At 35.0% G+C, this 13863-nt stretch overlaps 1 protein-coding gene across 1 annotated transcript in view; it reads left to right on the forward strand.

The window, feature by feature from the left end:
• The window catches only part of LOC106670928 (cholecystokinin receptor-like), a 140658-nt gene that overhangs the window by 59816 nt on the left and 66979 nt on the right, over positions 1 to 13863 (forward strand). The gene's annotated exons all lie outside the window — the stretch shown is intronic.

Below are 13863 nucleotides of genomic sequence, written 5' to 3' on the forward strand. Positions count from 1 at the left end.
TCTGGGTCACTTTCATGTGAGACATTCAAAATCATTAGATAAATGTATGTGTTTACGCCAGGAAAATTTATAATTTCTACATTTTCATAATTCTTGTGGCTTTCGAGGGCTTGTGCTTATAGCCTATCTCCGGGAGGGGGGGTGTTTGGGCCGGGCATTTTTTGGGGCAGGAGAGGAGTCGAAGGCTCGGTAATAGGCAATCAGGTCTTGAACACGCCAATATCTCCGTATCGGTTTTTTTCTCTTTCTCTTGGCTCTTGTGATTTCTCTCGGCATCTTCATCCTCGACACTTTTCTCTGTGTTCAACGACGATTTACCGAGAGGAGCAGGTGCGGATCCGGGCACGAACTCCAACATCCAGCCTAGCGCCGTCGAGAGAAGCCAGAAGAAGCCCCGCATGCGATTTATTTTCCTTCTCCGCTTTTCTCCTTAAGGCAATTCCCCAAAATTAATTTTCATTTATTTTCATTAGGTTTCATTTACTCATTCTTTATTTTATTTTCTGTTCACATTTTTCCGCAATAGCCGTAACTTTGTCTTATTTTTTTTCAATTAATTAATTTATTTTATGTTATTTCATTCGGCAAGCCGCCAAAACAGAATGCATACACTGACATTTGTGTATGTACTGTGTAAATACAAGGGCATTTAGTCAAATAACAAACAAAAAATCCAAGTTTCAAAACAACAAATCCGAGTTCGTTAATAAGTTTTAAAATTTTAGACGTTTGATTTGATGCTGCATTGAAGATTCTTTTAATTTTTTTTCGAGGTATTTCAACTGCGAGGTGATATGAATCATCGGGGTGCTAGTGTTTTTGGGAAAGTAGTAAGTATTTAAGTATCCAGCGGCCAACAGTGATGAGCTCATGACTCAACCGTTGCGGCCACCGACAACCAATTTTGTTGCTTGTTTGTTACAAATTACAACCTATGCAATGGCAAATGATTAATTATTTTTAAAGTTCATCAGATTTTGAAAATATTGTACATTTTTCCCGCAATAATTTATTAAAAACTTGCATTTCTCTTGCACAGTCCTTAATGGACTATTCCTTGGTGAACTTTAAGAATAAAAAAATCATGTTGATAATCTTGAGCGGTTGCCTGGAAGCAAGGCAATGTTTGAATTTTAAAAGAACTTTCGACGTGAATGGCACTTCGTTTACTGATAGAAGAAGACCAGTTTAATATGAATTATAAAACGGCTAAAAGGCATGGAGGATAAAACCCACTTGTGGGTAAACCTTTTTGCCAATAATAAATCAATTGCACCGATATCCTACTAGGTTCTAGAATTTTTCACCTCATTTTCTTGTTACTTACTTGTTATCATTTATACTTGTTAATTTAAAGATTATAATTATTATTTAAAGATCGTGAGATGTGGTCTGGTGTGATGTAGGTTTAGAAAAACATTTTCTTTATCATTCCAACCTTTCGATCTTTATTGACATCATCTTCAGGGCTTGAAATTTATAAATATTTTTTAAATTATACAAATACATGTATGATTTGAAAATGAATTTATACAATCATATATACAATATAGAAATATTATGTTTAATCAATGTATTTGTACTTACTCAAAGTGTTTGTTTTCTGTGTACATGCGTCATTACTGATAGTGCTAGTGAGATATTGATGTTTATGTTTGTTGGATCGTTGGATTTTGAAGAGGTGGAGAAGAAAGTGGGGATAGAAAAGACGTTTTTATATGAGGAGTCATGAATTTATACAACAATGTACACAATATTGAAATTGAAGGTTTAATGAATGAGTGGGGAAGGAAGTAGGGATAGAAATTCATTTTGCTAGATTTATACTATGTAGAATTGTTTGATGTATGGAGTGTAATGATTGGTTTATATGTTTTGTGTGATGTGATGATGATATATGTATGTTATTAATTAAATTCACTAATTTCGTGGTCCGCTTGACCAATTAATATATTACAATTAATTAAGGATTTTAGTTGAGATAAAAAAGTCAATGGCACGAGCGGGATTCGAACCCACGACCTTCGGCTAAATACGCCGCTGCTCTACCACTTGAGCCATCTTGACTTCGATCCACTCGGACACTAACTTTTTTATCTCAACTAAAAACCTTAACTAATTGCAATATTGGACAAGCGGACCACAAAAACTAGTGAATTTAATAAGTTAAATGAAGTATATCTTTACTAAAGCTCTCCTTGGCCATTTCATTTGTCGCCGAGAATCAAATAGAATACACGACATTTAAAAAATGGCAAAAAAGAGGAAAAATTTAAAAAGATAGGGTTGAGATGGGAAGTTAGTGTCCGAGTGGATCGAAGTCACGATAGCTCAGGTGGTTGAGCAGCGGCGTAACTAGCCGAAGATCGTGGGTTTGAATCCCGCTCTTAACACTAACTTTTTTATTTCAACTAAAAACCTTAATTAATTGATAGATAATATAAAACGAAATAAAAACAATCTAACAGAAGAGATCGAAAAATCACCCAGTAGTGACCCTTCTAGGCTACGTCTCACTGCCCTACAGGGGCAAAAAATTCAACTCAAAAGTGGAAATTAGTTGGTTCAAAATAAAAAAGTCAACAAGGACACTGACTTTTTATCTCAACTAAAAACCTTAATTAATTGTAATATGTTATTAATATTGAATTTGATTTATGATATTAGCATAGCTGCGGCTGAGTTTACATGTGTCTGTTCTGTAATTGATGCTATGTTTTTCTCTTTTGATGTAAACCATTTCTAAATAGTTACGTTTATGTTTGTTTTGTTCTGCGTTTAATATTTTTGGATTGTTGAAGTCGAAATTGTGTTGGTGTTCAAAATGGTGGGTAGCCAGTGCTGTGGGATTTTGTTTGATGTAATACCGATGTAATTTGCCGGACAATTTATACAATTCATTTTGTAAATTACATCACACATATTTGTTACTGGAGTGGGATCTTTAATTTTAGAAAAAAAGGGTGTAAATAGGTTTCACAGTTTATTGAAGGTTATTTTAAAGTTATCGGAAGAGAGAAATGTGTTTAATTTGTGTGATAGGCCGGGAACGGATTTGTATGTTATTTGTCTATGATAGTATTGATGATGTCTTATTGGTTGATATCAGATAGTGTTAGTGTTGAGTTGTAGTTGTTAATGATTCTGTGGATTATGTGTTTAGGGTAGGATTGTTATGCATGCTCTTTATGTTCTTGTGGTGAAAAGAGTCATGGCTTAAGGTAATAATTTTGTGAAGTAGCCCTTTGGCCGTATTTACTATTCTATGAAGGGGATAGTACAATGTAAATATTTTCTTTGGTGATTGATCAGCCTTCTCAGTTTAAATATACTTTTTTCTTTCCAAAAGGTCATACTCATCCCCAATCCACCTTTTGGAAAGAAAAAAGTATATGTACAATGTAAAGTTGAGCGATCTGTGTTTTTTGGTACCAATCTGTGATTAATGTCCCATCTGGTTGTTTTATTACGAGTGTATCTAAAAATGGTATTGTTTTGTTGTTTTCGACTTCATGTGTAAATTGTAGGCGTGGGTGAAAGATATTAAATGTATCTAATGTAGTTTGATGAATTTGATCTGTGGGAACTGCTGTCAATATACCATCTACGTAATTAGTGAGGAAGGGTAACGTGAAAGGAAGTTGTGGTATAACTGGGTTTAATAGAGGTGTCATTAATTATATCTGCAAGTATGGGGCTTAGGGTTGCTACCCATGGCTATACCACACATCAAACATTACGACATACTCTAAATTCCCAACAATTTATCTCTCCTTTCCCTAATAATCCCGTCTATAATAATCCTGAAAGGCTAACCAGGCCGGAATAACAAACCATTACCCTTTTTACCATTGTCTGTCCCTTTCACCTCAAAAAGTCGTCTGTTCATCGAAAAATGAATTTATATTTCTACTTCCTTCCCTCCTTCCTTCCTTTAAAATCCAAGATATATAAACAAAAACCTTTAATGGATAATTTCACTGGCACTTTAAACACGACACACAACCGTGACAAATCTACACGGAAAACACGCACTTTGAATAAGTACCAATACTTTAATTATACCTAAAATTTCAATATTGTGTACATCATTGTACAAAATTCATTTTCACATCTCCCATGTATTTGTATAATTTAAACAATGTTTATAAATCCCAGTCTCTGAAGAAGATGTCAATAAAGATCGAAACGTGGCACGATAAAGAAAATGTTTTTCTGAACCTACATCACACCAGGCCGCATCTCACGATCTATAAATAATCATTAATTAACAATCATACATTAAATCACAAATCAGTGATTTTAGTTGTTATACGTTAGAGTATCCATAATGTATTCTGATTGTACAATACTATTAAGAAAAAAGTACGAAAAAGGTTTGTACATCTTTGAGACTCATATATTTTTATTGTGTCATGGTTAACTAAGCATTTCTGTAGACAGCGTGGTTGAAACCTTACGGCATTGATTGCGACAAAAGGCACCATTTATTCACCGTGACAACATCCGGCCAAAACTTTTCACTTTTCTGCCGAGAACCGTTCATCCGACTTATCGCTAAGTGACTTTCTTGTTGTTAAAGTTTATTTTCTTCCAGTGGCGTTAACCAATTTCAAAGAGGTAACGATTTTTTAAAATATTTTTCAACAAGATTTGAACAATTTTGTATTACTCGTGTAAATTATTTTTAATAAATTAAGATCTTCTAAACTTGGAGTAAATAAAAACTATTCAAAGCCGTGCGTACAAAATTGTTTCGGAAGTTTATCGTCGAAGCGAATAATAGAAGGGTTCAATTTAAGCTTTCTATGCTTACCCGTCAGTCATCAGAATGAAGAGAATTCCTATTCCGTTTGCTATCTAAGTTATTTTATTTTCAACTGTTCACTGCTTTTGAAAAGGTTAGTCTTAGGTTGTTTTAAACAAAGCTCAATTATTGGAAAACAAACTTCTTGAGCGAATGGGAATTAATAAACCGCTCCTTTGCCTTCTCTACACCACAGTCATCCCAACTTCCTCTCACCCTGATTCTGCAATTGCCTCGGAGGATCTCCAGACACACACCCAACGGATAGCCGAATAAATCAAACTTTAGAGGATAAATATTATGGTAAAATTATGCAACCTTTCTACCCTTCGAAGCAAAAGACTCACACAATGTTACTCCATAACATTCCCATCCCTAAATGGGGTTGCGTACGCTACCTTGGATTCTATTTTGACTCAAGTTTAATCTGGAGCCGATATAAACAAATGAAAATACTGGAACTGAAAAGACGATTCGGACTGTATAAACGACTTGGACGCAAATTTAAAATGTCGACAAAAAAGTTAACAGACACTCTACAAACAGCTACTGAAACAGATTTGGACACATAGACTGGAACAGTGAGACACCGGTAAGCTCATTAATATCCATGGAATTCAGTTCTTCCGATCTAAGTCCTCAGAATCATAGTCAACGCTCCCTAGTATGTCTCCTATACCACCTCTAATCTCTTCAAAATATCCTTTGTAAATAAATTAATCCCCATCGAATATTCTAGGTACCAGGATAAATTCTCTACTAGCCCATTAGTCTAATTCATTCCATAATTGCATAATTCGTCTCTGTAATTCCGCCAAACAACTAAAGTGAAGATGGCTCATCGTCAAGGACTAACCCTTGAGTAAAGTTGAGAGAGCAATGTAAGTTGTTAACTCCCCTCAAGACATCCCCTCAGACATGTCAATGGTTAATATACCATAAGTTTATTTAATATTAAGTAAACTTCAAACAATAATAAATATATAATTATTTTCAATTAAGCTTTGGGCTGTGGCGGGATTTTTACCAAGAACCTCAAGAATGTTGAATTCGAATTGAACACTCCTAACCGCTCGGCTACCGCGGTTGTTAAATATTATTAATTTTAAAAATTAACATTTTGCAAGTTGCGTTTATTTTTTACATTTTAAAACGTTGATTTTCCAATGTTTAGTGGGTACAAAGTTTGGAATTTTTCATTAGTATCCGTATTTGTTTTAATGTACCGAGAAATTGTTTATGAATTATTTTGAAATTAGAATATTTTACGAAAAATTATTGAAGCAATCGTTTATAATTATTTTATAATAGTCATTGGTTCAAGAAAAATTCATCCGGGCTAAAAAAGGGACACCCCCCAGAGAAGACTATTTTTTAAAAGAGAAACTTTTCAGGAAGATTAAGATAAAAGATTAATCAGATAGATCATATTACAAATAACGATTAATCAGAAAACAAGATGAATTGTATTAATTTTTATTGTAATCGTAACTTTGTTTTACATTCAGAACCCTCTCTCTCCGTCTCTGTCTCTCTCTCTCTCTCTCACTCTCTCAACACTTTTTCACGCTCACTCAAGAAAGAACCGAGAAACCTAATTTTGCTAGAAAAATTAAACTTTCAATCAATCCCGCTCTCTCTCTCTCTCTCTCTCTCTCTCTCTCTCTCTCTCTCTCTCTCTANTCTCTCTCTCTCTCTCTCTCTCTCTCTCTCTCTCTCTCTCTCTCTCTCTCTCTCTCTCTCTCTCTCTCTCTCTCTCTCTCTCTCTCTCTCTCTCTCTCTCTCTCTCTCTCTCTCTCTCTCTCTCTCTCTCTCTCTCTCTCTCTCTCTCTCTCTCTCTCTCTCTCTCTCTCTCTCTCTCTCTCTCTCTCTCTCTCTCTCTCTCTCTCTCTCTCTCTCTCTCTCTCTCTCTCTCTCTCTCTCTCTCTCTCTCTCTCTCTCTCTCTCTCTCTCTCTCTCTCTCAGCCCAAAAATTTAATTTAATTTTTATCCTCCATTAATGTTATAATAAAAGAATCGTTCATATTCTCACGTACGCTGGTGATGCTTGGCTATTGCTATGCTAGCTTTTGTTGCGAGTGATCGATTGTTCGTCAGGATTGACTATTTTCCGAATCTGTCATTGGGGCGATAAAAACGTCAAGGTCTTCATATTTTAAATAAAGCTTACTATCTGCTTAAAATTGTCTCTATGGTGTGTTGGTTTTGCCTTAAAAGTTTTCCCAATTTTAATTGACTTCGGTTCAGTTTTCAAGCCTAATTTATTGAATAGATGAAACAGTTTGTATGTTTCTTCCCAATTGTATGCGGATATGCTCCATTGATTGATTTTAACCATTGTCACGTTGGTTTGATTTGTGTCTGTTTTTCGTTTACAATTTTGTTGATTTTTCGGTGCTGCACCGTGAACAAGTATTATTGTTATGAAACTAAAAGATTGCTATTGAAGCAGTTAAAACGGTATAGGAAATAAATTAACCATCAAAGCATTTTATTAATCCTGCGGAATAAAATATATTGGCGTTTTATTCGAGACTATACAGGCGTGATTTGTCTTTTCCTTAAAACCTTCACGTCACCAAAAGTGTTCACGCTGTACTTTATTTAAGAAAGGAAAATGTTCCAACAAAACCATTTGCTCTGCTCGGACACAATTGACGTAAGGGGAAAATCGCTATTTCATAAATGGAAAAAAAATTAAAATAAAAACAATGTTTAAAAAGTGGGAATCCCCATAAGCTGGTATACGTACTTGAACTCGGCTAAAAATACAGCAAATATAAACACGATGATCGAGGTAAACAGCGGCATAATGACGTATAAGGAAAATTAATACACCTGCTGAAACAGAAAATCCCTTGTATTTATACTCAATAAAAAACCATATTCATTGGTTTTCTTTAACAAATCTGGCCATAGATACACTTTGTAAATGTTCTCAAAGAAACTGTGTAATAATATTTGTGATGGTGAATCTTAAAAAATAAAAAAATAAAAAATGTAACATAAGTTAAATAATATATTTTTTTTAAAAGGCCTCTTCTTGGCATGAAACAAACGAAAAAATTAACAATGTTGGAGAAATTCTTTTTCTAGCACAACAGTAATCTTTTGACAGGCAATGTTCAGAGATAAAACTTTAAACAAAATACAAAATTAAACGAAATGAATCGCAAAGATGTAAGTACCTTAAACCTTTCACTATGGCACAAAACTGTAAAATTAAAGACGTCTTTCTGCTAGCGCACTCCTTTCCGGATTGCCGCTTATTTACTCTTTTTCCAATGTGTTTGCGATGATCGTCCCCTCTCTTCCACAGTGCAGATTCTGAAGATGATTCTTCCGAACGATCGTCACATATTTTACTAAATTATTCATAGAATTAAAAGTACTAGGCACTCAAATCTTCAGAAAGATAATCCCAAAGTAGATATTTCTTCTTTGCAAGGTGCTAGATTAAAGCCCACATGTCAGATCGGTCGTGCAGGTTTAACATAGCGAAGTGCCGCGCTATCACTCAAACACACACACACTCTATCTCTCTCTCTCTCTCTCTCTCTCTCTCTCTCTCTCTCTCTCTCTCACACACCCACACACACACACACACACACACACACACACACACACACACACACAAACACACAAACACACACAAGCATACACACACACACACACCCATCCGCCCCCTGAAGCTGCGACATATACAAACAAAGGATCAGTTGAGCTAATTTGAAAGTAAAAAAAATATATACAGTTTCTTAGTCAAGAATCTGCCATTGGGGCGATAAAGAAGTAATCAAGGTCTTCATATTTCAAAAAAATGTTTACTAAAATCTTAAAATCCACTAAGGTTCTGAGCTGTAGTCAGGCACTCCCCCTCGAATGCTCCCTCCCTCCATAAAAATCTAACAAACGTCTACCTTCAAGTCTCCATTTTCGCAATCAACAACTGTCCATTGAAAATGCAACTTCTAACTCATGACTGGGCACTGGCCAACTCTAAACTCTGAACTGTTTTACTTATTCGTGACCAACTGACCAGTGTCACTCAAAACCTCTCAACTATTGACTGACCAATGATTACCCTTTTGTAGCATCCACCTTTTGCAAAGTCTCCATTGATTTTCTTCCCCATGGCAGCTACTATCCTCCGGCTTTACCATTTTGCATTTCTGGAGCTTTACTTTGGGACATGGGTTTCTTCGATTTTTATACATCCTCATTCTAAGCGTTCAATATAGGAAATAAATTAATTTTGACACAATTATTAGTTATTAGTTACTTAAAAATAATCTTCTCACGTCGTTTTAAATAACCAAAGAATTATTGAACTATATGTGGATTTACCGAAAGTTCTGAATATGAAAACATGTTACGATTGCAATGAAAATTAATACAATAAAATCTCAACTTTTCTGATTAACCAATATTTTAAAACAAAATTTACTAATTTCGTGGTCCGCTTGACCAATTATTAAATTCCAATTAATTAAGGTTTTTAGTTGAGATAAAAAAGTCAATGGCACGAGCGGGATTCGAACCCATGATCTTCGGCTAGATACACCGCTGCTCTACCACTTGAGCTATCGTGACCTCGATCCACTCGAACACTATAACTTCCCATCTCAACCTCACCTTTTGAATTTTCCCTCCTTTTTGCCATTTTTCATCTTTTAAAACAAGTTAATCTTCGTGAAATTTTTTTCTTAAAAATATAGTTTTTTCAGCACATATATGTAATATTACTATATTAAGTAGTATAAGTAATATTATCACATCACAGTACTCATTTCTACTTCTGAACATTTGGAAAAATAGTAAAACATAAATTAGTTTAATTGAGTTCTGTATGAAAAATAGTCTATATTTGTTTACAGAGTTTTCATAAAATAAGCCTAAAATATTAAATTTTTTTATTTATAAAAATGGCAATGTGAAAAGTTTGTCTTTTTGTTTGCAATGGTAAGCAAATTTACCTTTTATATTTTAATAAGTTTTCACTTGTACAAAACTAATGTTTCAGTGATCAAAAATTTTACAGGGCTAGGAACATTTGGATACACCTAATATTAAATCGCTCCCCAACTAGAGCCCATTTGGACGCACTTGTTTTAAGTAAATGACGGTTTGTTTGCACGTACTTCGTTATAATACAAACCCTAATATTTTGTCCATGTTATATTTAATTATTTGAATTATTTCATATTTGTTTAGCGGCCGTAATTGAGAAAATTAATTATTTTTTTCATCTAAGGTTTTTGGTTGAGATGAAAAATTAGTGTCACGAGCAGGATTCGAATCCCGAGAAAAAATGTTTATACTTGTTGATAAGAGAAAACAATTGTACGTACTAACAGAGAATCTGTAAGTTGTAAAAACAAGTTGATTTTTGATGTTCACTTACACTTATTATAAAATATTATATGTTTATATATCCGTTGTAGAGCCGCGAGGAAGGTGAAATAAAACACCGAAAACATAGCATAGTTTCAACACCAGAACATTCATTGGACCACATCCCCGATCCTACCAAATATATTGTGGCCTCTTTTATCCCTATATCTATATCTACCCATGAAAAAGTAAGCATATCGCAAAGCTTCACAAATTGTCAATGTCTCAGCCCCAAATGCTGGACAAAATTAGGCAGTTTCTTAAGCAATGAAAAGATGAGCCATCTGTAAAAATCACTACGATTTCTTAACAGAGGCCACCCTCAACCACATATTTCACATAGTCCCGGTTATTCACAGAATCTTCCGCTGACTCAAAAATATATATGACATTTAATTCATTTTTAAAGTCTCCTCTTACTTTGACCCAGGATTAATTGCTTTGCGAGTTGTTCACCGATGTTATGAACATATGTGTGTCTCTAGTGAATGGCTTATTACTCTACACTAATTAAGGTTTTTAGTTGAGATAAAAAAGTCAGTATCACCAGAGGGATTCGAACCCACGACCTTCGGCTAGATACGCCGATACTGTACCACTTGAGCTATCGTGACTTCGATCCACTCGGACACCAACTTCCCTCTCAACACCATCTTTTGAATTTTCCCGCCTTTTTGCCATTTTTCAAATGTCGTAACTAATTGAAAGAATCTTAATTAATTGAAAGATATTAATTGGTCAAGCGGACCACGAAAACTAGTGAATTTAATAAGTTAAAATGAAGTATATCTTCCGTAAAGCTCTCCGTGGCCATTTCATTTGTCGGCGAGAATCAAATAGATCACACGACATTTGAATAATGGCAAAGAGGAGGGAAAATTCGAAAGGTAGGTTGAGATGGGAAGTTGGTGCCGAGTGGATCGAAGTCACGATAGTTCAAGTGGGAGAGCAGCGGCGTATATAGCCGAAGATCGTGGGTTCGAATCACGCTCGTGACACTGACTTTTTTATCTCAATTAATAACCTTAATTAATTTAAAGATACTAATTGGTCAAACGGACCACAAAAACTATTCAATGACTACACTAACTTGATATTCGGGTTAATAAAATTTGTACAGGTATGATAGTCTTTTCTTATACCAGGTGGTTGGCACCCGCTTCCGCTAAGAGAGATGATGTTGATTTCATAGCGACCCACAAAATACGAATAGCTCTGAATTGCATTTCAGCCAAAATTTTCGATGCAAGCTCAAAAACTGCAATGTTTTCTTAGTTATAAACCAAAAAAGTCGTATTGTCTCTTCTACCAACGGGCAGACATAATCCTCTTCCAGACGAAATATTAGAAAAACTTTGTTGCACCAAAAAGAAAGGCCGATGACGACTAAACTTATAAACCAAATAAGTCTGTATGTCTCAACGTGTCTGTTTATCATTTACTACGTGAGACTAAACGGGCCCTATTTGTTCGGTATACATAAGTTTATGGAGATATCACAAATTTCTAAAACTAGCAAACTGGTGATTGTTCATCTTTTGTTAAAAGATTTGTGAATGTAATATTTATTAATTAAATTGACATTGGCACTATAAAAATATATTTAATGTTCGCAATTTATTGTTTTCAAAGAGCATAAAGATAGAGGATGCGGTCTTTACACGTAGGTTTAGTCTTCACACTTTTCAATCTATTTTACATTGTACCTGGTTACTCCATCGTCGTTAATTACAAAGTCTTGTTTTATTGTCATAAAAAAACACAATTGATTGATACCAAAAATCTGTAATGCAATTGGACAAATCTCGTATCACACTAGGACTGCATTTATTTCATTTTCAAGCAAATAATTTTATATAATAAAAATGGTTGAACGTAATTTATATTGGATTGTATCCTCTCAATCTTGTATACAATTTTATACAATGTTTTAAAGGGATTTGAAGCACACTAACCGACCTAATGTATCTCAATTGCAATTGTTGAAAAACCGAATTTTTTCCGATGTCCTGATACTTTCAACAGTACCAAAAAAAAAGTGGATGGAGATTTAACACGTAAAGCGGTTTAATCGAACGCTTCCCCCGGGAAACAAATGGGACCCAATATTTCACCAAGTGGCAGTTGTCATCTGTCAGACAGATAGGTTGTTATAAAATTGGCACGTTTTCGCCCATCGCACGAGTGTTTTATTCCGGTTTGTTTGCAAGAAAAACACCTATAAGTTGATTCCACAGGCAACTATGGAGGCCACTATGTGCACAAATCGGTCAGAACAAATATAAAGGGGGAAAACAAAGAGCCATTTTAGGTTCATATATTCATTCAGTTCACCGTTTCCGAGATTTCTAGCTCAATGGAAAAACAAAATTTGCATATTTCACAACAATGTTTAAATGTATGGGAGTTTAATACTAAATGTCTGTGATAAGTAAGTTGTTGTCTTTCTGCAGAATAAATTTTCAATCACAATAGCATTGTGAATTGTGGAATTAATGCCCGTTATTCACAGTAGTAATTTGGAATGGACGGATGAAAGATCTCGCCTACCCTTTCAAGTAAAACTTATACATGTTAAGGTTGACGTAATAATTTTAAGTAATGTAAGTTTCTATTTATATATCTGAAAAACGTTTAAATCAACTGACATGATGAAATGGAAATATTTCTCGAAAGTAATTAAGGTTTTTAATTGAGATAAAAAAGGCAGTGTCACGAGCGGGTTTCGAACCCACGATCTTCGGCTAGATACGCCGCTGCTCTACCACTTGAGCTATCGTGACCTCGATCCTCTCGGACATCAACTTCTTATCTCAACCCCCACCTTTTGAATTTTGAAATAGGAAGTTGAATTCCGAGTGGATCGAGGTCACGATAGCTCAAGTGGGAGGACAGCGGCGTATCTAGCGGAAGATCGTGGGTTCGAATTCCGTTCGTGTCACTGGCTTTTTTATCTCAACTAAAAACCTTAATAAATTGAAAGATATTAATTGGTCAAGCGGACCACTAAAAAAATAGTGAATTCCTCGAAAGCTTGACTAAGAATCTGTATATATATTTTTTACTTTCAAATTAGCCTTATACCTGATCCTTTATTTGTATATATCGTAGCTTCAGGGGCGACGGATGCGTGTGTGTGTGTGTGCGTGTGTGTGTGTGTGTGTGAGAGAGAGAGAGAGAGAGAGAGAGAGAGAGTGAGAGAGCGAGTGAGTGAGAAAGTGTGTAATAGACGGCCTTTCGGTATGTTAAACCTGCACGACCGATCTGACATGCGGGTTTTAATCAAGCACTTTGCAAAGAAGAAATTGCTGCTGTATACATGATGTATCATCTTCTACAGTCCACCCATTTAATTCGGAAACGATTACTTTAGCAAAACATGTTCTTCAACATCAACAAACCCCAAGTTAATTTTGGCTAGGAATCGCGAGTTCGTACAGAATTAACATAACTTTCTCATAACTTTAAAACATCCGTCTAACTAAAAATCCATCAAGCATAACTCAGAAATCGTCGATCTTCCGATCAGGAAAAGGGGCATAAAATAAGCCGTAGAATCAAAATGTACAATAAAATGACGCGATTCTCATTTAAAATATAAAAAAATTAGAGTCATTTCATAGGTAGATGACAAAGTTATGTCAAATCTGTTACGACCATGC

The sequence above is a fragment of the Cimex lectularius genome, unplaced genomic scaffold, assembly GCF_000648675.2.
Source record: "Cimex lectularius strain Harlan isolate CLEC.00 unplaced genomic scaffold, Clec_2.1 scaffold38, whole genome shotgun sequence".
Classification (NCBI taxonomy): Eukaryota; Metazoa; Arthropoda; class Insecta; order Hemiptera; family Cimicidae; genus Cimex; species Cimex lectularius.